This window comes from Ascaphus truei, chromosome 4 (genome assembly GCF_040206685.1).
Source record: "Ascaphus truei isolate aAscTru1 chromosome 4, aAscTru1.hap1, whole genome shotgun sequence".
In the NCBI taxonomy this organism is placed as follows: Eukaryota; Metazoa; Chordata; class Amphibia; order Anura; family Ascaphidae; genus Ascaphus; species Ascaphus truei.
In genome coordinates, this window is record NC_134486.1 from 288,578,417 (window position 1) to 288,598,616 (window position 20,200).

Sequence of the window (20,200 nt, forward strand, 5' to 3'; positions counted from 1 at the left end):
ATTTTTGTACACAACGAAATAAACTCGTTGAAAAATTGTTTTATTGTGTATAGCTTTTTTTTTAAATTAATATGGTTTTTTTAATCGCTGGATTGAAAGCTGCTCAGTTATATACACAAATATAACACTTTTAAAACATATGTTGCAAATTGGCAACATGTTAAAGATGAGCATTTATTAAAGTGTTTATGCTTCAGAATATTTGAATCATAGTGTTGTTCATCAACTCATTAATATACTCTGTATTCACTGATTATAATATTTTTTTATATTGATAGTATACTGTACTGTACATGGTACCACATTTTAAATATATTTCTTGATAGCGGCCCCCTAGCCATCAGCGGGGGGTCTCCTGACCGGGGGGATGGCCTCCTCCTCTCTAGCCCGCCTCCACATCTCCCTCCCCTAAATAGGGGAGGGGCTATGTAGGGCCTATTTAAGGCCTTGCTAGTGGGGAGCGCAGCCTGTTCCCTGCCCGCCAGCTATTTGGAAGCAAAGGTTTGTTTTCCCCGAAAGGTTCGTTTTTACTTACTTGGTTAATTATCTGTTTGGGTGGCGCGCAAGCAAATACCCCAGCGTTTCCCCCTCCTGCCCCCATCCCTGTTGTGGCCTGCCTGGTGTGGGGGGGAGCGGGGATGCACCCAACCCGGCGGCGCGGGTGGAGGTGGCGTGGTTGGGTGGTTGGGAGGACGGCAGAGTTGTTTGGGCGGCGTGAGAGCGCAGCTTCCCTCCCCTCCATCTTGCCTCTTTGTTTCGCAGTGCTTGAGGAGGCCATCCCCGGTGCCTCCATCCCCCCCCCCCGGTGGCCTCTCCTGCATTAGTGCCCTTGTTTCTGGGTTACAGGCCGTGAGCGCTCTTCCCGGTTGCCTGTCCCAGTCTTCTCTGACCACACACGCTCGCTGAACTGGTGCCGATACAGGGAGGGGAACGAGTGGGGGTCGTGCTGATTTTATTGGGGTGGGTCCCAATCTGTGTTGGCTACCGGCAACCACTAGTTTGCCCCGCTGCCGGCATTAGGCACGCGATCCTGCTGCAGTGGTGCGTGATCCTACCGGCAGCCAGGTGGTTCTCCCTCGGCGCTTATTCCCCTGAAATTAGCTCGGGCAAAGGTGACTGCCGCTGGTTCACATGCAGGGGGGCTCAGGCAGCAGTTGCGGTCAATGGCACTTCTCTCTCCCACCCTCGGTCCCCATGGTTGCCCACCCAAGTGGGAGGTGGGCTCAGGACAGCATATTTGGGGCCATGGGGGCAGTGGGCAAACACGGCTTCCCACTCATCCACCTAACCTCCTGGGTCCCGGCTTCCCCAGTGGTTATGCCGCTGCTCGTGTGAGTGGTCCATCCCCGGCGCTACCCCCTCCTTTGGCGGTTTCCAAACTCCTCCGCTCATGGGCGGTTGGTGTGGGGGAACTCCAGAGGGATACGCAAATGCTGGGGAGATGTGGCTGGTGGTCCGGCGGGGGCAGCAGCAGTGCACATATGGTCTTCTCTGTGCGATTTCACCACCTTGTGGTGTTCTCTGTGGCCCATCGTGTGTTCCACCACCACCTCCCCCCTTCCTTTGGTACAAGTCTCTGTGCCCCCTATAGCAAGTGAAACACTCAGGGTTATGCTTCTTATTTATTTATTTATAAAATGTTTTACCAGGAAGTAATACATTGAGATATACCTCTCATTTTCAAGTATGTCCTGGGCATAGTTAATATGACAAATAATACATGGTTACAAATACAGTTACATAAATGAACAGGGTATTCATTATATACAATACATTGCATACACAGTTAGAGAAGATGTATATTATAGGCTTATGTAACAGTTACAGACCAGATTAAAATGTGAGACAGCCTTAGATTTGAAAGAACTTAAACTGTTGGTGGATGTGTGAGTCTCCGGTAGGTTGTACCAGTTTTGGGGTGCACGGTAAGAGAAAGAGGAGCGGCTGGATACTTTGTTGAGCCTTGGGACCATGAACAGTCTTTTGGAGTCAGATCTCAGATGATAAGTGCTGCATGTGGTAGGGGTGAGGAGCTTGTTCAGATAGGTAGGTAGCTTGCCCAGAAAGTATTTGAAGGCAAGACAGGAAAGGTGAACTTTGCGCCTAGACTCGAGTGATGACCAATCTAGTTCTTTGAGCATTTCGCAGTGATGTGTGTTGTAGTTGCATTGGCGAACGAAACGACAAATTGAATTGTAGAGGGTGTCAAGTTTGCCAAGGTGGGTTTGGGGTGCCGAGCCATATACTACAGTATGTCTCCATAGTCGATAATTGGCATTAGCATCTGCTGTGCAATATGCTTTCTGACCAGCAGGCTTAGGGAGGATTTGTTCCTGTAAAGTACACCTAGTTTGGCATAGGTTTTGGATGTCAGGGTATCAATGTGCATTCCGAATGTTAAGTGGGAGTCAAACCATATGCCCAGGTATTTAAAACTAGTAACAGGTGTTAGGGTGGTGTTAGCGTTGGTTCTGATCTGGAGCTCAGTCACTAGAAGCTTTAAAAATGTAGTCTTGGTCCCAAAAAACATTGTTACAGTCTTGTCAGTGTTTAAAAACAGTTTGTTTTGGGAAATCCAGTTCTCAAGTCTCAAAAAGTCAGAATGAAGTATGTGTTTAAGGTCAGAGAGGCTATGGCTGTGTGCATATAGGATTGTGTCATCTGCATACATGTGTATTGAGGCTTCCTTACAAGCTGTGGGAAGATCATTGATGAACACTGAGAAGAGTAGGGGCCCCAGAACAGAGCCTTGCGGGATGCCACAGGTGATATCCAGGGAGTTGGATTTAGAGCCTGAGATGGACACATGTTGGGATCTACCTGATAGGTAGGACTGAAACCAGTTTAAAGCATGCTTCCCTATTCCAGAGCTCTGGAGTTTGTTAAGCAGGAATGCATGATCAACAGTATCAAAATCCTTTGCAAAATCTAGGAATATTGCACCAGTGAGTTGACCCCCTTCCATTCCACACTGGATTTCATTGCAAACTTTTAGCAGGGTAGTTACCGTGGAGTGTTTGGGGCGAAAGCCTGATTGGAATTGGCTAGGGAAATTTGTCTTGTTATAGTAATCGCTTAATTGGGAGTGGACACATTTTTCCATGACTTTGGATAGGATTGGGAGAAGGGAGATTGGCCTGTAGTTTGAGACAGTGTTTTTGTCCCCACTTTTGAAGATTGGGACAACTCTGGCAGTTTTCCAGGTCTTAGCGATATGGCCTGCAGACAGTATAGAGTTGACTATGGAAGCAATTGGTTTGACAATTGCTGGGGCACCAAGTCTTAGGAACCTAGATTGTAGTAGGTCAGGTCCACATTGGCTGCTTAGTTTTAATTTGAGGAGCGCTTGTGTAATCTCCTCTATGGATATTGGGCCAAATTAAAAATTGTGGGCAGTGTGGGGAGGGGGTGGGGCTATATGGGTACTCCCAGGATGGGATTCAGGTTTGTGGTTTGGGTTGCGTTTCGCTAATAAGTTAGTAGCACACCCCACAAAGTAATCATTGAATGCATTTGCAATGTCAGTGGGGTTTGTCAGAGTAATATCCCCCTTAGTGATATTACTTGGCTGTTGATGGTTAGAAGACTGGAATATGTTGTTGATAACCTTCTAAAAGTTAGCTGGGTTTGATGTATTCTGGAGGAGATTGTCAGAGTAATATTGTGCTTTTGTAAGCCTTGTTTGCCTTGTGCACATGTTCCGCAGGCATCTATAGTGATTGAGATCCTTGGTAGTGCCAGTTACTTTGTAGCTTTTCCACAAGGCATCCCTGAACTGGTAGAGTGCTATAGGTCAGGTGTAACCCATGGAAGGTGGGCACCCCATACCATTATTCTGCGTAGTGGAGCATGGGTATCACAGAGTTTTAAGAACTCGAACTGGAAATAGTCGAGCGCAAACTCAGGGTCGGGAATTAAATCGATTCTGTGCCAAGGGCAGTTGGTAAGGTCATCCAGAAACTGTTGTGGGATAAAGTTTCTAAATGTTCTAGTGAGGAGAACTTTAGGGCTTGATTGGGGCGGTTTCATTTTCCTTACACAGTACATTATTGCATGGTCACTGAAAATGTCAGGAAGGATGCCAGAGGATTGGATTCTGCTGGGATTTGAGGACAGAATCCAGTCTAGCAAGGAATGGTTGTGCGATTTCAGGTTTGTCCGTGTGGGTTGGGAAATGAGTTGTGATAGGTTAAGCGATTTGATTTGTATCTGGATTTTGTGGTTTTTAGGGTCAAGCCAATTGAAGTTAAAATCCCCAAGAACTAGCAAGAACTAGCAGCTCACTCTTCTCATTCAGAGAGGAAATGGAGCCAAGAAACTGCTTCTGACCAAAGTATTAGGCTTCTGTACAAATTGTGGGCATTTTTAATTCTATGGTGACTTGTATACTAATAAATTGCTGTGTGCATTTGGAAATCTGTGCAAGTTTCTGGGCCACGTACAGGAAATCAATTTGTGTGGCTTTTGTAGAAAGACACCGATAGGGGGGCACTATTGTAAAGGTTTGGCTTATTCAAAATTTATTTCCTGCTTTTCTGTGTGTGGTTACTTCTAACATGGGGGAAGGAAGGCAGTGGATTCAGCAGTAAATGTATTCAATAGACAGTACATGGAATTGTGGTGGATTTGGTGGGTAAAGAAATGTATATTCCATGGTAGTTCGGCTTTATCAAATGGGCTTGTGGTTGTGGAATGGGCAACGCCGCATTGCTGGTAAAGACAGACATTAAATCTGCATTCCGATTGCTGCCGGGGCACCCCGAGTGCTTTCACCTGTTAGGTTGTATGCTTGATGGACAGTACTTCGTTGACTTGTGCCTGCCCATTGGCTGCGCGCTATCATGTTTCTACTTCGACTTTTAGCACGTTCCTCAAATGGGTAGTGTGTAGTAAGGTGCAAGCCACAGGGTGCATGCACTACCTGAACGATTTCTTGTTCGTGGGTCCTGGTGGGATCAGACCTATGCACAAGTTGGCTGTTTGAATTTTCAAACAGGCCTCCGCAGATCCTGCTCATTCATGCAGAAGGGAATGACGTGGCTGCTTTGCGGTTGGTTGACCTAATAGATTCCATTAAGCAGGACTTAGCGCATATGTCGGCTGGTGGTGCAGGTTATATGGTCAGACGTTGTTTACAGGCAGTCATGGAGGGGCGCGAGGGTACCGCGGGTGGTTGACAGGGCACAGAAGAAGGTGAATAGGGCTGTAGGCAAGTTTGTAGTGCAGTTTCGGGGCTGGATAATCAGACACCCGGATTTTGAAGCTAGTTCAGGGGGTTTACTCAGGGCATACAGGGTCCACATGTCGGATATCGGGATAGACCTTTTTAACACCAGTTTGCAGGAGGGCTTGGAAAGGGTCTGCTGGGTTTGGCAGTATGGGCCTAGTTTAAAGGGGGTTAAATAGGCCCGTCGGTGGTGACTTTTTGGGGGTAGGTGCTTGTTCTTGGCAGACTGGGAGCTGGGCACTTTGAGCCTGGTGGGAATACGAGTGGGCAGGGTCATTTAGACATGACTTCGAGATCCTGCTCATGAAGGGGACACGAGGTCAGCAGTTCAAGGGCCGGCTGACCAACCCCTGCCCCTCCTGTCAAATGAGCACTCTGGCAGGGAGTGGCATTTACCCCATTAGATATTTGTTATAAATACATAGCCATGGCCTTTTATACCTCCAGATTCAGTTTCCTATCATTATTTGTACCTTCCACGTGGGGAGGGAAAGGGGAGCCACCTTGCGGCCTCCCTGGTAAAGATCTATACTATAAAGCAGACTTCTTGGCTGATCCATGACAATGTCTGCCACCAGGACTCATTTATACAGTATGTGTGTCTTATTTCCTATATTTCCTCGTTATGAGACATCCTTATTTATGGTGATTCAAAGCATCTATCATATAATGTCAGATATCCCCATGCTGTGACGCCTAATGACCCTGGGCTATGTTGCCTGAGTTTGCTTTGGTTTTTCCCAGGGACTGGTGTTGACGTCAATGTAGCTGCAGTAAAATTCAAGCTTTCATTTCCAAAACTGAGCCCTGATCTGCAGGGGTACCTGAGCAGAATACCATTAACACCCACTCTACAGTGAGACTGCATATAATCTATGCTCTTTCCTTCTGCTGTGATGTTTCATTTCTGCCTACGGTGCACTGTCGGTCCTGCATCAAATAGCAAGCAGCTGTATTTATGTATGAAACTCACACAGACACACAAAGGAATGGGGGCAAAGTGCGTACCATATCGGTTATCCTACTATATTATTTCCAAGTATTTGGTATAAAAAGTAAGGGAGGATTGTGCACATCAGAATGTGGTAATTAGGGTTACTAATAAACACCGGCAGCAAAGTCACATTAGTTCTCTTCAGATGTCATGATATAGGAACTACATGATTATACAGAGTCTGTGCATATACACTATACACCAACATGGCCAGGTTATAGATTTTCAATACAATGGAGTATGCTGAAGGCCCAACCAAGTGGAGGAGAATTTAACACTTTCCTTACTGACCTGAACTGAGAGAAAGACAAAACTACAGTACAGTATGATATTTATAGTACTTAGCTTTTGATTTACAAAATATTTATAAGGCCCATGCTGGGTCAAGAACATGCTCCTTTAGTAAACACCTCAACTAAACAGGGTGGTGGCTATGTGGTTAATTTAATAATATAAGGCATAGTCTAAAAAGGCGTTCCTGCCTAATAAATAGGCTATATATGAAGGTAGGTTTCTTAATTGTATATTAAAGACAGGTAAATAGTCAGCCTGCAGGTTAATTGACTGATGCATAAGGAAACAATCTATTGCTGCTATGGGATATGCAGCTGTCTTCAGGTATCCCCCGACTCCAGTTAATACAAAATGTAACAGTATAATGTAACCTCATAAGTTAACGACAATATTGATTTCTAGTCTCATGCCACCAGTTGGTCATTTACACTTCATGTAGGTCTTAACACATAATCTACAGGCTTCTATGTGTATTTCCATGAAGCTTTTCAGTTTCAGATCAAATAACAGTTTTTCCCTAAATGTTATTTTGTTGACTTTCAATTATTGGTCTAAGTAAACAACTGAACAATTGATAGCTTAGCCTTCATTATTTCTATCCCATTTCCTCCAGAGTGAAGTTGGAATACTAGTCAAGAAGAATCCAAATTCTCACATCAGTTCCGTCTCAACACAAACATGACAGAGCCCAGGTATACTCTCTTTTCAGAGAAATTATAGACTGTTGTGACATAATTAAATGCACACTCAACAATAGTAGGACCTAGCATTTACACACCTGTAAAATAAATAATAATGGAGCATTCTTTGAAATCCAAACACAATTTAACAATTTTCTACCCAGTGGAAAATGGAACAAAAATGAGACGTGGCAAATAGTTTTAATGTTGCAGCATGAATGTGTCAACTGCAGCATCTGCAGGAGGACTATCAACTTCCGCAATTACTCCTGCACATGATAAATCTATAGCAGTGCTGTGAATAAGCCTCTTAGCACCCTAAACAGCTAAGGCATTAAAGAGGCAATCCAAGGCAGCTAACTTTTAGCGATTTTTTTAAATATAGGTTTGAATCGGGGGGGTCTCCTGCTTCTGGAGATACTTATTTGAGAATTAGGTGCCGGTAGCAGCTCTCCTCGGTTACATGGGTTCACAATATGTCCTCTGTTCAGAGATCTCAGAACCTGCGGGCCAATAGGAAGCCGTAAAGTCATCGGTGCTTCTTCCTATTGGCCCGTGTGGCGCGGGAGCTTCAAACTTAAAATCCCTGCTGCTGAGCTGGAGTACCTAAAGGTACTCACTTTGTAGGTAAGTATTTCTGGAAGTAGGGGGTCCCCAGAGCTGAAATTAACAGGGTTCAGCTCCAGAGACCCCCTGCTTCATTTCTATTTTAACAACAACAAAGAAAATTGTTTTAATGCACCGGCTTTGATTGCTCCTTTATTCAGGTATGTTCTTTAGTTCATTAATAGCAATTATTCATTTAATCAAGGATTGGCCCCTTTTAGAAACAGATTAGAGCCATCTAACACCTTTTGTGTCAACAGTTGTTTGAATTGTGTTATTTATATTCACTTAGCCCTACTAATTTAGTGCTTACAAATTGGAGAATCCCAAGGAAATACTCGAGAAGACTTACGTTATAAAGCACATTTTATAAAATCAGATTTCTGATATTTTTTTGAAAGGGTTAAGTTTCCCAGGAAAACTGTTTTTATTATTGTATCTCTCCACATAGGAAACTCCTAAGGATTTCACAGTGAAGTAGGTGATCAGAATGAGAAACAGAGAGTGTTTTTATTAGCAAGGGGAAGTGCATTTATAAAGCAAAATGTTATGTTGGGCTCCTAAACATTAACCACAATTATGACATTTTAAAATAGAGCACTAAACTTTCAAAATATCATCTAATTAAAGAACAGCATGAAACTCAACGGCATTATTGGAACCTCCATTATTATTCATTAAAACAGCTGAAGCCATTACCCTCCCTTGATGTTCTCTATCACCTAGCAACAGAGAGAAGCCTATAACATGGGGAAGAACTTTATGCTTGGATATTTATGTGGGCTGTAGGGCAGCAGTGAGGTGCAAATCACAGACCTGTGTGTTGGGGTACCTTTCAGTTTACGTTTTTACAAGATGAATGGTATTTGAGGGACTGGTAGATATAATTGAATTTGTCAGTGTTATTATATAATGCAGCATGTTCGTTTATAATTTGTATATACAGCATGTACATTTATGGGTAAAATACTATGCATGGACAGGGTAGAGATGTTGGAGTCACAGTGTTGCAGTTTCTAATTTTTGGTTCAACCGGGCAGCACCATTAGCAAGCCTTAATTTCAAAGCCCACCTGAATTCATTCAGAACCCCTTCAGACTGCATCTGCATCATCCCAAAGGCGGATGTCTAAAAGGACTCCCCAAGAACTGCTCCCCTCTGCACAGAATCAGCATGCTAAGGGTTAACATTTGGGATTTCTTGCTGCAATGTGTTTCATAAGCTCCACTTCCTGCTGTGTTTATGACTGAACAAAGGAATTTCAAAGCCCAGCTGTAACGCCTGAATGCCCGCAGACCTGGCCAGTAACCAATACTGAAGTGGGTAAGGGTATAACACGGACCCACAGCAGTGAGGGCGTGCCCGGAGTGTGGTATGATGCGTTGCCGGGCCTGGTGAGAAAGGGTTAACTTGATACTTGCTGTGTCCGGGGTGCCAGAAGTCCGAAGGTAGATATCTGAGAGCCGTAGGTCAGGGGCAGGAGAGAGCAGTGTAGTGAGGTCCAAAGCTGAGTCCAGGGAGTAGCGAGGTACACAAAGTCAACGAAAGCCAAGATCAAATCCAAGGGTATCCAACGGGGTCAGGGACAGGAACTAGAGCTGTAATACAGAAGAGAGCCAGGCATAGACGACCGAAAAACCGAAGCCACAGAAGAACTATGCAGAGCGAGGAAGGAGAGGGCAGACTGGGGTTATATATGCATGAGGACCAATGAGAGCAAGAGGTGGAGCGGAGGCCTATCTGAGCAAGCCTAGGGATAGGTTCAGGTGCCCATAGTGGGAGTCAGCCAGGTGAGTGGTGGAGACAGCCTGTAGCTGATGGGAGGCGGAGACAGCGGTGCGGAAGGACGACAAAGAGGATCAGGTGCGTGCGCGCCCTGTAAGGTTCCCGTGCGCGCGCCCCGGCCACGTGTGGGAGGATGCGGCGTGCGCCATGGAGAAGCGGCATGGCGTCCGACCGGAGGAGGTAAGAAGCCGACGGGGAGGGGATCTGGGACGAGCGGCCGCACAGGGAGCCTGGGTGACGGGGACCCGCTGAGAGGCGCGTGTCCCCCGATCCCTTACACCAGCTGAATACATTCTTAACCCCTTCAGTCTACATCTGCATCACCTCAAAGGCGGACGTCTGAAAGGGTTCACCAAGAACTGCTCCCCTCCGCATAGAGCCAGCATGCTAAGGGTTAACATCAGTGATTCATTGCTGTAGTGTGTTTCATCAAACACACCCTCCGCAGTGTTTATGACTGAACAAAGGAATTTCAAAGCCCAGCTGAATTCATTTAGAACCCCTACAGTCTACATCGGCGTCACCCCAGAGGCGGATAGCCTTTATCGGCAGCCAAAGGGTGTCCACCGTTTGCTGCCATTTGCTGCTGTTTGGTAATGATACAGCTGCTCTATTGCTTCTGAAACTAACCAACCCTCTCATCCCCTGTACCCAATGTCTACTTACCCCGCCTATAGATTGTTAGTTCCTTGAGGCAGGGCCTCTTCTAACATATTGAAGGTCTATCCTACCTCCTGTAACACAATTTGAATCCTGTCTGTAAATGTTACTTACAGTATGCTCTAAATGATATCTCTTACTGTCCATTAAATATCTTTAAACTGAATGTGTATTACCTTTGTTCATTTAATGCAACATTTATTATTATAACTCTGGCTTTTCCCGTCTTTCTCTTGTGTAACAAAATAATTGTATTTCATTTATAGTTATTCTCACACTGGCTGTAAAGTATTGTGTTACCCCATTAAGTGGAGGCATGTATTTACTTAAAAAAATAAAGGGTGATGATGAAGAAGCACTACAATTTGAATCTCACTGATGATTCAACTGTGGTCACAATACACCTACTCATTTGTGTGTTACCATCTGATTAAAGGAGAGACATATTACCGATGGAGAAATCCTTTTACTTACAGAATAATGCTTTCAAACTTATAGCAGAAAACCGTGGCATCTAATTAATCAATGTATTTTGTCTGGTACAAAAGCATGACATGGATATACGGATATAGCAACCCCATTAGAGGGAAAACATAGCAGCTGAAGATTTCAATCTGTGGACTGCAATAATGACAATCTAAAATTTGCCACAAACATAATTGGTTCATACTTTTAAGAAGGTAAATGGCTGGAAGTTTTGCATCATTGAACCTATTGACCGGTGTTTCTGTGAAATTGTACTTTGCACTTAAGCTTGTCCAATACTGTAGCTTCCAGGCCACGTGTCAGAGAAGTCTCATGAACTGACAGGAACATCTTCGAGCTGTGTTCTTGAGGGGAAAAGTTTGTTATTTTCAAAGTGACAGACAACTGAAAAGAAATGATTACCTGTAAATGGATCTAACACATGAATTACTCTGCTGACATAAGGGGTTGTCATCAAATTGCACCTGGCCACTATTTGGCTTGTCCTGCAATAGCAATACATAGTGCAAAAATACTCACTGCCTCTCTGGTTACTTTATTTCTTGACAATATATTTTAAGATTTTTTTTTAATGTACGGTATAATGTCCATGTTTAGTGACATTTTGATAATATGAAAGTGGTTTATAGACATACTGCCAGTACTCTCAGGCCATAGTCTGTAGATCATAAGATAAAATATATACATATTTATTTATAAAATATTTTACCAGGAAGCAATACATTGAGAGTTCTCTCGTTTTCAAGTATGTCCTGGGCACAGAGTAAAACAAATAATACATGGTTACAAGTACAGTTACATAAATGAACAAGGTATACTTTATATACAAGACATTGCGTGCACAGTTAAAGAAAATATATATTATTAGCGTATGAAACAGTTACAGACCAGATTAAAGTGTGAGACAGCCTTAGATTTGAAAGAACGTAAGCTGGTGGTGGATATGAGAGTCTCTGGTAGGTTGTTCCAGTTTTGGGGTGCACGGAAGGAGAAGGAAGAACGTCCGGATACTTTGTTGAGCCTTGGGACCATGAATAGTCTTTTGGAGTCTGATCTCAGGTGATAGGTGCTGCATGTGGTAGGGGTGAGGAGCTTGTTCAGGTAGCTGGGTAGCTTGCCCAGAAAGTATTTGAGGGTGAGACAGGAAAGGTTAACTTTGCGCCTAGACTCGAGTGATGACCAATCTAGTTCTTTGAGCATTTCGCAGTGATGTGTGTTGTAGTTGCATTGGAGAACAAAACGACAAATTGAATTGTAGAGGGTGTCAAGTTTGCTAAGGTGGGTTTGAGGAGCCGAGCCATATACTATGTCTCCATAGTCAATAATTGGCATTAGCATCTGCTGTGCAATACGCTTTCTGACCAGGAGACTTAGGGAGGATTTGTTCCTGTAAAGTACCCCTAGTTTGGCATAGGTCTTGGTTGTCAGGGTATAAATGTGCATCCTGAATGTTAAGTGGGAGTCAAACCATAAGCCCAGGTATTTAAAACTAGTGACAGGTGTTAGGGTGGTAATCAGGAGCTCAGTCACTGGAAGCTTTACAAATTTAGTCTTGGTCCCAAATACCATTGTTACAGTCTTGTCAGTGTTTAAAAACAGTTTGTTTTGGGAAATCCAGTTTTCGAGTCTCAAAAAGTCAGACTGAAGTATGTGTTGAAGGTCAGAGAGGCAATGACTGTGTGCATATAGGATTGTGTCATCTGCATACATGTGTATTGAGGCTTCCTTACAAGCTGTGGGAAGATCATTAATGAACACTGAGAAGAGTAGGGGCCCCAGAACAGAGCCTTGCGGAACACCACAGGTGATATCCAGGGGGTTGGAGTTAGAGCCTGAGATGGACACATGTTGGGATCTTCCTGATAGGTAGGACTGAAACCAGTTTAAAGCATGCTTCCCTATTCCAGAGCTCTGGAGTTTGTTAAGCAGGATAACATGATCAACTGTGTCAAAAGCCTTTGCAAAATCTAGGAATACTGTACCAGTGAGTTGTCCCCGTTCCATTCCACACTGGATTTCATTGCAAACTTTTAGCAGGGTAGTTACGGTGGAGTGTTTGGGACGAAACCCAGACTGGAATTGGCAAGGGAAATTTGTCTTGGTGTAGAAATCGCTTAATTGGGAGTGGACACATTTTTCCATGACTTTGGATAGAATTGGGAGAAGTGAGATTGGCCTGTAGTTTGAGACAGTGTTTTTGTCCCCACTTTTGAAGATTGGGACAACTCTGGCAGTTTTCCAGGTCTTAGGGATATGGCCTGCAGACAGGATAGAGTTGACTATGGACGCAATTGGTTTGGCAATGGCTGGGGCACCAAGTCGTAAGAACCTAGATTGTAGTAAGTCGGGTCCACATTGGCTGCTTAGTTTTAGTTTGAGGAGCGCTTGTGTAATCTCCTCTTCAGATACTGGGCTAAATTGAAATTTGTGGGCAGTGTGGGGAGGGGGTGGGACTGTAGGGGTACTCCCAGGATGAGATTCATGTTTGGGGTTTGTGCTGCGTTTCACTAATAAGTTAGTGGCACACCCCACAAAGTAATCATTGAATGCATTTGCAATGTCAGTTGGGTTTGTCAGAGTAATATTCCCTTTAGTGATATTACTTGGTTGTTGATGGTTAGGAGACTGGAATATATTGTTGATAACCTTCCAGAAGTTAGCTGGGTTTGATGTATTTTGGTGGAGATTGTCAGAGTAATATTGTGCTTTTGCATGCCTTGTTTGCCTTGTGCACATGTTCCGCAGGCATCTGTAGTGATTGAGATCCTTGGTAGTGCCAGTTACTTTGTAGCTTTTCCACAAGGTATCCCTGAACTGGTAGAGTGCTATAAGGTCAGGTGTAACCCATGGAAGGTGGGCCCCCCGTACCCTTATTTTGCGTAGTGGAGCATGGGTATCGCAGAGTTTTAAGAACTCGGATTGGAAATAGTCGAGCGCAGAATCGGGGTCGGGAATTAAATCGATTCTGTGCCATGGGCAGTTGGTAAGGTCATCCAGAAACTGTTGTGGGTTAAAGTTTTTTAAATGTTCTAGTGAGGAGAACTTTAGGGCTTGAATGGGGCGGTTTAATTTTCCTTACACAGTATACTATTGCATGGTCATTGAAAATATCAGGAAGGATGCCAGAGGATTGGATTCTGCTGGGGTTTGAGGAGAGAATCCAGTCTAGCAAGGAATGGTTATGCGATTTCAGGTTTATCCATGTGGGTTGGAAAATGAGTTGTGATAGGTTAAGTGACTTGAGTTGTATCTGGATTTTGTGGTTTTTAGGGTCAAGCCAATTGAAGTTGAGAATCCCCTAGAACTAGCAGCTCACTCTTCTCATTCAGAGAGGAAATGGAGCTAAGAAATTGGGTGATATCAGTCAAGGATTGTAGAGGGGCTTTAGGAGGGCGGTAGATGCCAGCAAGCAAGATGGGCTTAGAAAAGGGGAGGCAGATTTTGCCAACTAGAGTTTCAAAAGAGGGTGGACTTGGTGGGCAATTTAACAGTGTAAATTGTAAGGTGTCTGCAATATAAAATAACACCCCTCCTTCTCTCTTTGGCCTATCTCTCCTAAAAATGGAGTATCCCTGAATGGCGATATTTGCATCAGAGGTTTTAGGGGATAGCCATGTTTCTGTAAGAACAATGGCTTTGGGTTTATGCATAAGGCACCATGCCCTTAGTTCATCCAGTTTGGGCAGCAGGCTCCGGATGTTTATATGGGCGACAGATAGGCCTTTTTGGAATTTAAAGGTGGAATTCTCAGGGGCATGGGACAGAGCTGAAATGGGAGGACCTGGGTTAGTTTCAATATCACATGCTAAAGAGAGTAATAGTATGAGTAGAAATTTGGGTAGTTGTTTGCAAGTTGTACATTTGTGGTGTTTTCCATTAGAGTGAGCAGTGGTTGGTGTGCTGGTTTTTAGAGTTCTCCACCAACATTCAGTAGATAGTGCAAGGCTTTTGAGTAGTCCAGGGTGTATGGTGATGTTGGGTGTGGGCCAGGATGGAGGAGTGTGTAGTGGATAGAGGGAGTAACATCTCCATGAGGCCAGGAGAAAAAAAAAAGTTAAAATAAATAGCAGGTTCATGATGCCAGAGGTAGGCAGTGCTGCAAGGAGCTGTTGTGAGCAGAGTGAGTGTGAGCAGACTAACAGCAGGTGTGTGCCTGTTCCTTGTCAAATGTTTAGCTGTATTGCAATGCTAGAGTCAGTTCAGGGTTTCAGTGTATTGTGCAGTCAGTTTTGGGAGAGACTGCAGTAAATAAGTTGTAAAGGGGTGGGGGGTTGAAATAGGCAGGTTAGCAAGTATGGGATCATAGTGTGACCTGAATAGCTTACCGTTTGTTGTCTTGAGTTAAAGAGTTTGCAGAAAGAAGCAGTCCCCAGTCACCTCTAGTCAAACTGTAGTCTAACTGTATTTATCACTTAAAAACCTCACTTTAAATGCCTCACTGTCTAATGCCTAATGCAGTTCCTGCAAAGATGCAGGAAAGGTGTTGGTATTATACAGATAAAACAGTCACATGACCCTCCCCCTCCCCAATCAGTCAGCTTGTTCCATTTGGTCAATTAACAGCACAGAGTTAAGAGGAAAAAAAAAAACTTTTTACATTCAAACATACTAACTTATATCAATTCCACAAGGCCAGATTCAGTCTTTTACACAGGGTTTCAACATCAGGAACATACTTATATCAATTCTACAAGGCCAGATGTGAGGTTAAATACAGGAATGATATCAGATGGGCAATGCCACTACAATGCCACTACTCACATGACTCTGTGACTCTGTGACTCTGTGACTCTGTGAGAGTAGAGTGCCTTGATACTAGAGTACTCTGAGGGATATCCCTAAAGACACCTTTCAAGGCACTCTACTCTCAGAGAGTCATGTGAGTCGTTGCATTGTCCATCTGATACTATTCCTGTATCTAACTCAGATTTGGCTTTGTAATATTGTTGCACTATGTATATATTTTTTCTTATATTCTATATATGATTTCATGCTCCCCGAACAACACAATTTTCACTTCCACGAGGATCATATTGGTTTGAGCAGCACATCAAATCACTGTATTGTATTAATATTTGTTATTATTCACATTTATGTAGGTGTAGCCCCCTTTCCCTATGACTATGGGAACTACGCGTGCTGATTACCTGTGGCTCACACAAGGCCTAAGCCTCCGCCACTGGGGTCCTGGCGTCAGCTTTTGCCCTTCTCGGTATAGCGCCTCCACCTGATGAGGGATCCTAACGTCACGGTCACCGATGCAGTAACACTTTCACTATAACAGTACTAAAGGGGAGCATCCCTATCTGGGACCTTCCCTACCATACTGTTCTAATGTGGCTCTGGGCCAGTCTAGGAGCCACTGGCATCCGGACACTACCTACTTCCTCGCTGTCCCCGTCACGTCTGACTCGCGGCTCCCGTTCGCGCCCAAACAACCTTCTTTCACTTGTGAGGAACCCCGAGCCCTATTGACAAAACCCCCCATGTGGTGTTACCCCTGAGGATCCTGGGACTTGTTGTCCCTTGCGGAGCCGTCTGTAATGGCCGCTGTACTACTGCTCTCTTGCACATGCGTACGGCACTGTATGCATGCACAAACATCAAAATGGCTGCTTCCACAAATCGGGATCGCAGCTGAGCTCCGCTGGCACCAATGAACCGGCCCGCTCTCCCCCATCTGCCATGGAGCTAAGGGGGCTTGGCTACATATGTATATAATCACGGCAACACCATCCCTTCTTTAAGAGAGTGCTTCCGTGTTTTTTCTGTCTACATAGTCTGTAGATCAACAGAATAACTTCCTGTAAGCTACAGTATTGCAGAGCTAATTTGACAGGGCTGTATTCTGCCTCAGGATGCTTTTCTGGACATTTGCATCTCCCTCCACATGCTGTGATGATGCCATATCTAGACTGAGTGGAACTGCCATGCCCTGAGATGCTGCTGTCGCCTGCTCTGGTACCTGATACTTTTAGCTATGCTGCAGTCTTCGGTCACCCAAGTGTTGGACCCTTAAAGGCTGCCACCCACCTCATTAAAGCTGCTTGGGCATCATGCTTCCAAGGTGTCCTTATTGAGGCAGGTATCCTCCTTAAATTTTGACTATTAAAAAAAACCTCCCATCAAAACCAAGCAAAGAGTTCCTAGCAGATTGTTCAAACTAATGAAGTGCCCAAGTAGTTCACAGGCTATATTATGTCTGGTATTAGAATCCCTAATAAGAGGTCGGTACTGTCATGCTCCAGGACTTGAACCAGCAGTCATGGACCTGCAGAGATGCAGCTCCTAAAGTGTTGGTTAGCTATCCTGCTGACTGGATTACTCACTTAGCTGTGTCTCCTCTGTAACCACTTTATTCGTTTAATTGGGACTCCCTTCACTTTTTTTCACTTCATTGTCCCTGAAAGGTCTGTTGGGGCGCATAATGGTCCCGTATTTTCAGTTACGGCTAGCTGTAATGGGGGAGGAGGAGGCGGATGGCGGTGGGCAGCAGCAGATGAAGGCGGGGGATCTTGGCTACAGCAGGACTGCAGAGGACAATGACAACAGCAAGGGTGGGCAGGGGCAGAGCCCGACCCAGCAGTTCGACCACTCCACGGGTAAGAGCTTTTATTTAGCTTTGGGGGGCAGGGGTTGGAGACATAGATAGAGGAGTGGGGATGGAGGAGTGGGGATGGAGGATGGAGGGATGAGTGGGTCAGAGAGGAATGGAGGGAGAAGAAAAATTTGTAGAATGAGGAGGGGGGGAGTGATGGATGGAGGGGGACTGAGAGATGGAGGTAGGAGGTGGGGCTGAGCATAGAGGGATGAGAGGCAAGGAATAGATGAATGTAGGGGGGGAGGGATGGATGGAGGGGGGAGAAATGGATGGATGATGAAGAGAGGTTATTGCTGGTCAGAGCGGTGTCATGGATGTCTAGGAGGGGGAGCAGTTGCACCTCTGATAGACGTTACAGCCAGTGTCCCAAATTATAAAACCTTAAATGTGGCAACCCTACCCTAGCTCCCTTTTTCAGACTATAGAAGAAACCTGCTACCAACTCTGTACTAAGATCCCTGTCCTGGCGCTGAACTTTTTCCATGTACAGGTCAGCTCTGTTCACTCCTTTGCTACAATCGCTAGCCTGCTCTATACTTGAACTCTGACCGGGAAACCTTAATACCATGCTTAGTTAGCCCTGCATGTCTGTTCCTCCTGTCATATCCACCTGTTCTTCCATTGCATTTATCTCTATGTTCTGGGCTTGCTTGTTCCATCCTGTTTCTGTCCTTCCTGTCCTAATAATATTCTACCTTTCTAGTCCTGCTAATCATTTTCCTGTCTTGTCTCTTCTGCACCATATGGTTATTTTTCCTGGTCTGGCCACTAGGTTCCACTGCTCTGTCTAGATGACATACATAGCGGCAATTAGAGATGGGCATTTTTTGGGGGCGGATTTTGATCCATGGCGGATTGGTCAATTCCTTTGGTCTACGGATTTCCACGGATCATCTCAAAAAGGGGGATTCATGTTTTGCAGATTTTTAATTATTATTGTCAATACACTCCGTGGATTTCACAATCCATTTTACAACAGCCCTTGCCACTTCAGCAAGGGAGTGACTACCCCATGGCTTAAGGGGTTGTAAATAGAGTGTGCAGGCTCCTCCTACTTATAATTGTTTTTTTGTTTGTTTGTTTTCATGTGCATATGCAGATCTTGCTCATGAGGACTGGAAATGTTACTGGTAGATTATCTTTAAAAAAAGATAAGAGTCTCGGAAGAGTGCTAGTTCCGACGATGTTAAAAAAATTGACGATACCAATAGCTATAAAAATTGGCTTACAGAAAAACCACAAGGATGTTATGAATGTGGCCCGAGCAGGTGTATTACTTGCAACCATTTGGAGATAAAAGAAAAAAGAAGCTTCCAATCAACAGTTTTAGGCAAAATATTTGACATAAAGGATTTTTATCAACTGTAACTCCACATATGTATTAATGTGCAAATGGTAAAATATCTGCGTACATCAGATAGAAATAAATAGGCGTTGTATGCACTCTGGCATAAATGACCCAGCGTTGCACGTCACCAGCAGTAGAGAACCGCGAACACACAGCATCCACAGGAACCGCTACACCGTCAGGAAGGAGACACAAGATCTGTATGGTAGATCTAGTCAGACATCAGAACATGTCACTCTGGCCTCCACCGATCCTCCGTTGGCTACCCGTCATAGAAGAGACTCACTCCAGCACCAGTACTGGAGAGATCGCCGTCCGGTTTACGGCAGTGTTCCTTTGCAGCGCCTTACGACACTTTGCGACACGCTGTATCTGGAAGCGGTTGCAATGCAATAGCCGCGTCGCGAATGTTGGCATTCAGTGGGCGTGTAGGACACGTATCGATTGCAGGAAATGCAAATTCAGAGATAGCAAGGATAATAGTAAGAGTGTTATCCCAGGTGTGCAGATGAGGTGTACTGTGATGTGATTGGTGGTGGGAGGCCACACGGAACCAATCAGGTATGACTGTTGGGGTATATAGATCCATCTGTCATATCCAAATGCTATCCCTGAAGAAGTAGCGCATGCTACGAAACGCGTTGGATATATACTGGTTTTATTTCCATCCTTGCTATCTCTGAATTTGCATTTCCTGCAATCGATAGGTATCCTACACGCCCACTGAATGCCAACATTCGCGACGCGGCTATTGCATTGCAACCGCTTCCAGATACAGCGTGTCGCAAAGTGTCGGAAGGCGCTGCAAAGGAACACTGCCGTAAACCGGACGGCGATCTCTCCAGTACTGGTGCTGGAGTGAGTCTCTTCTATGACGGGTAGCCAACGGAGGATCGGTGGAGGCCAGAGTGACATGTTCTGATGTCTGACTAGATCTACCATACAGATCTTGTCTCCTTCCTGACGGTGTAGCGGTTCCTTTGGATGCTGTTTGTTCTCGGTTCTCTACTGCTGGTGACGTGCGACGCTGGGTAATTTATGCCAGAGTGCATACAACGCCTATTTATTTCTATCTGATATACGCAGATATTTTACAATTTGCACATTAATACATAATTCAAACTTGCTTCACTATCGTTTGCGCTGTTGTTTTTTTGTCTTATTGCTCTAGGTGTGTTGAGTCACTCTGTCCATGATACAGCAGCAGACGCCAATCTAATCAACTATAGGTTGTTGTTTTTATTTTTAATCACATAGGTGTTATTGGGTTCAATTAATATCTTATAGACAATAGAGATTACTATTAGTAGCGCACCATAATATTTTCTTTTCACGTAACTCCACATATGTCGTCTGTCTGATTACTTTTCCATGTAACAAGCAATATGTAGGGAGATCTAAAAGACCATTAAAGATCTGCTTCCTAGTGCACAAACAAAATATTCAGCACGGCTATACTCAACACGGCTTATCAAAGCATTTTAACGATGTACATAACAAATACATCCCAGGACTATCC

General features: G+C 44.5%; 1 long non-coding RNA gene across 2 annotated transcripts in view; it reads left to right on the forward strand.

Moving 5' to 3' along the window:
* The first annotated feature begins 7,126 nt into the window (after positions 1-7,126).
* The window catches only part of LOC142492090 (uncharacterized), a 92,114-nt gene continuing 79,040 nt past the window's right edge, over positions 7,127-20,200 (forward strand). For both annotated transcript variants that reach the window (XR_012800730.1, XR_012800731.1), the window contains exon 1: positions 7,127-7,207. This is a non-coding gene — a long non-coding RNA (uncharacterized LOC142492090). The remainder of the gene's footprint in view (positions 7,208-20,200) is intronic.